This window comes from Oncorhynchus mykiss, chromosome 18, assembly GCF_057628025.1.
Source record: "Oncorhynchus mykiss isolate SJ-2025 chromosome 18, ASM5762802v1, whole genome shotgun sequence".
NCBI lineage: Eukaryota > Metazoa > Chordata > Actinopteri > Salmoniformes > Salmonidae > Oncorhynchus > Oncorhynchus mykiss.
The window spans coordinates 63,296,115-63,300,678 of NC_143039.1; the positions used below are offsets into that span (position 1 = coordinate 63,296,115).

General features: G+C 41.2%; 1 long non-coding RNA gene across 1 annotated transcript in view; it reads right to left on the reverse strand.

The window, feature by feature from the left end:
• The window catches only part of LOC149975618 (uncharacterized), a 113,687-nt gene extending 109,358 nt beyond the window's left edge, over positions 1–4,329 (reverse strand). The window contains exons 1-2 of the long non-coding RNA XR_016488594.1: positions 4,055–4,329; positions 3,623–3,684 (exon numbers count right to left, since the gene is read on the reverse strand). This is a non-coding gene — a long non-coding RNA (uncharacterized LOC149975618). The remainder of the gene's footprint in view (positions 1–3,622; positions 3,685–4,054) is intronic.
• Between the last annotated feature and the right edge of the window lie 235 nt (positions 4,330–4,564).

Sequence of the window (4,564 nt, forward strand, 5' to 3'; positions counted from 1 at the left end):
ATTTGTCATGTGAGGTGGAAGAGGTAGTTGAGGGGAGGTTATTAAAAGTTAGAGCAAGGTATAAAAACATCACTATGAGTCTGATAAATGTATATGCCCCAGTGGTGACAGTTGAGAGGGTATGTTTTTTAGAGACATTATCAAATACCATTGAGAAATGTAACAAAGAAGATTATTTATTTATTGCTGGGGATTTTAACTGCACAGTTAGCGATTTAGATAGAAATCACCAAGAACCTCATATAGCCTCAAGGACTTTTTTAAAACGCCTCATTGTAACACATGAACTGTGTGATATTTGGCGGAGTCAACATGGAGGAACAAGGCAGTACACCTGGGCGCATGTGAGGGAGAACATCATCTCTATGGCCAGGTTAGATAGGTTTTATGTTTTTGAGCATCAATCTCAGGTCTGTAAATCAAGTGTGATAACCCCAGTGGGATTTTCTGATCATTGTTTAATAACAGAGGTGGTGTTCATTAACAATGTAAAACCCAAAAGTGCATACTGGCATTTTAATATAACTTTATTGAGTGATGCTCATTTCAGGAACTGTTTCAGTTTTTTCTGGGAGAGGTCTCAAAAGGCCAGTTTTGTATCCCTTCAACAGTGGTGGGATATAGGGAAAATACAGATTCAACCATATTGTTATCAATACACGAGGAATGTCACCAAGGATATCACCAGATCAATGAAAGCCCTAGAGTTTGAAATAGTGGAACTCATGACGTTGGTTGAGACCACAGGAGATCGAGGCCATACTCAGGCCCTCAAGAGGAGAAAAGCTGTATTGGCAGACCTGCTGGGTATCAGAGCACAGGGGGCATTGGTGAGAAGTAAATTTCAGGGAATATCTGAAATGGATGCCTAATCCACATTTTTCTTTGGTTTAGAGAAAAAGAATGGACAAAGAAAAATTATTCATTGTCTCAAATCAGCTGTTGGACAAGAGCTCACTAGCCCTAGTGAAATTAGAAAGAGGGCAGTAGAGTTCTATGCTGAGCTCTACAAGTGTGAGTACAAAGAGGATAAAACAGTGACACAGCAGTTCTTTGATGGGCTCCCAAAGGTGGCTGCAGAAGCTCAGGTTGAGCTTGAGCAACCATTGTCTTTGCAGGAATTATACACTGCATTAAAAGGCATGGAAAATGGAAGGGCACCAGGCATTGATGGGCTTCCCGTTGACTTTTTTAAGTATTTTTGGGCTATGTTGGGAGAGGATTGGTTAGAAGTAGTTAATGATAGTTTAACCGGAGGGTTACTACCAATAAGCTGCAGAAGGGCTGTCCTCACTCTACTGCCCAAAAAGGGTGACCAGAGGGAGGTGAAGAACTGGAGGCCGGTGGCTTTATTGTGCACTGATCATAAGATATTGTCAAAGGCTTTGTCCAACAGGCTGAGGGAGGTGATGGGGCAAATCATACGTACGGATCAGTCCAACTGTGTTCCTGGCAGGCAGATAGGGGATAACATTTCTCTGATTCGTGATTTTTTGGACATCTCTAGGTCTATTGGGTTGGATGCTGGTCTAATTTCAATTGATCAGGAAAAGGCATTTGACCGAGTTGAACATCAATATTTATGGCACACGTTTGAGGCGTTTGGGTTCAGCTCTGGTTTTATTGCCATGATAAAGGTGATATATGGTGAGATTGAAAGTGTATTGAAAGTTAACGGTGGTTTGAGTGCTCCTTTTAAAGTGTGTAGAGGTATTAGGCAGGGATGTTCTTTGTCAGGAATGTTATATGCCATTGCTATAGAGCCACTACTAAATAGCATTAGAAGTCGCATTGCAGGGGTATACTTTTCAGAGGATATTCCTCCTATTCGTCTCTCAGCCTATGCTGATGATGTAGTTGTGTTAGTGAAAAATCAAGCGGAGGTGGATAGCTTGAGTCTAATGGTTGATCGTTTTAGGGGAATATCCTCTGAAAATGTAAATTGGGAAAAGAGTTGTGCTTTACAGATTGGAGAATGGTCTGGAGGTATCATGGCTTTGCCAGGGGGGATAGAATGGTGTAAGGGAGGTTTTAAGTATCTTGGAGTGTACCTAGGAGATGAGGGGACTATGGAAAAAAATTGGAGTGGGGTGGTTGAAATTCGTGGAAGGGAGGATGAGGAGATGGCGTTGGTTACTATCTCGTATGTCATATAGGGGGCGCACTATTATAGTTAACAATGTGATTGCCTCTGCACTGTGGCATCGGTTGTCAGTTTTAGAACCACCATCTGGCCTTCTGGCTAAGATACAGGCAATTATTGTGGATTTCTTTTGGGATAAATATCACTGGGTTCCACAAAGTGTTTTGTATTTGTCAAAAGAGGAGGGGGGACAAGGTCTTGTACATCTTGCTAGTAGGGCTGCTGCTTTCCGGTTTCAGTTTATTCAAAGGTTGCTTCATGGACCGGAAAATGTGGTGTGGAGAGGGGTGGCAGGTCTTGTATTACAGCGGGTTGGAGGATTAGGTTTAAAGAAGGCTTTATTTCTGGTTGATAGTAGCCAGATTTCTAGGGAGGGAGTACCTCCGTTTTACAGCGGCCTTCTCAGAGTGTGGAGCATAATGAAGGTGTCCAGACGAACTTCAGCGGAGTCAGTGCATTGGCTGTTGGAGGAACCTCTGGTGTATGGGGCAAGACTGGATTGTACAACTGCAGCTGTTCCACATTTCTCCAAGATTCTGGTGAAGGGGAAAATCATAACCTTAAAACAGTTAATGGCCATGGCTGGGCCCGCCTTAATGGATGGAAGACGGGTGGCAGAACATTTGGGGATGAGGTCGGAAAGGATTGTCAGACAAATGCTGGGGAGCTGCAGGAAGGCTCTGTCAGCGGAAGAATGGGGTATGCTTAGTAGCCACAAGAAGAAGGTACAAGATGAAGACATCTCATTTCCAAGACTAGGGATTACACCAAATATCCCAGAGTCAGAAAGAAAGGCGTTATTGCTGGATTTGAGAGGGTTGGAGGAGGTGGGTTTGGATGAGGTGAATGGGAAGGACTTGTATAGGGGGTGTGTCAAGGTGTTGAATAAAGATACATTGAAAAATAGAAAAGACACTCCATGGAGGGTAAAATTGGGCATTGATGACAAGGTAAAGCCAGCATGGAGAGCACTGTACAAGCCACCGTTACAAAAGGGTACTGGTGATATGCAATGGAGGGTTTTACATGGCATCATTGCAGTTAATGCTTTTATATCTGTTATTAACTCAGATGTTAGAGATGGATGTCCTTTTTTGTAATATAAGAGAAACCATTTTTCACTGTTTTATGGAGTGTGAGACGATAAAACCTCTATTGGAAATGCTGGAATCTTTGTTTAACCTTTCTGGTCTCCCCATCCCGGATCCGGGATCGTGAATACAGACTCAAGCTCATTACCATAACGCAACGTTAACTATTCATGAAAATCGCAAATGAAATGAAATAAATATGCTAGCTCTCAAGCTTAGCCTTTTGTTAACAACACTGTCGTCTCAGATTTTCAAAATATGCTTCTCAACCATTGCAAAACAAGCATTTGTGTAACAGTATTGATGGCTAACGTAGCATTTAGCATTAGCATTCAGCTGGCAACATTTACACAAAAAAACAGAAAAGCATTCAAATAAAATCATTTACCTTTGAAGAACTTCAGATGTTTTCAATGAGGAGGCTCTCAGATAGCAAATGTTCAGTTTTTCCTGAAAGATTATTTGTTTAGGACAAATCGCTCCGTTTTCTGCGTCACGTTTAGCTATGAAAAAACCCCTGTATCCAGGATTGTGTAAATCTATCAGCAAGCTCATTAGCATAACACAACGTTAACTATTCATGAAAATCGCAAATGAAATGAAATAAATATGCCATCTCTCAAGCTTAGCCTTTTGTAAACAACACTGTCATCTCATATTTTCAAAATATGCTTCTCAACCATAGGAAAACAATCATTTGTGTAAAAGTAGCTAGCTAGCGTTAGCATTTAGCATTAGCATTTAGCGTTAGCAGTAGCGTTAGCATCCAGCACGCAACATTTCAACAAAAACATAAAAGCCTTCAAATAAAATAATTTACCTTTGAAGATCTTCTGATGTTTTCAATGAGGATACTCTCAGTTAGATAGCAGATGCTCAGTTTTTCCAAAAAGATTCTTTGTGTATTAGAAATAGCTCCGTTTTATACATCACATTTGGCTACCAAAAAAAATCCGAAAATTCAGTCCTCAAAACGCGAACTTTTTTCCAAATTAACTCCATAATATCGACTGAAAACATGGCAAACGTTGTTTAGAATCATTCATCAAGGTGTTTTTCACATATCTCTTCATTGATACATCGTTCTTGGACACATGGTTTCTCCCCTATATCAAATGGAAAAGTACGAGCAGCTGGCAATTGCGCACCGAATTCCACGCAGGACACCAGGCGGACACTTGGAAAATGTAGTCTCTTATGGTCAATCTTCCAATGATATGCCTACAAATACGTCACAATGCTGCTAAGACCTTGGGCGAACGACAGAAAGTGTAGGCTCATTCGTTGCGCAATCACAGCCATATAAGTAGACAATGGAAAACAGAGCTTC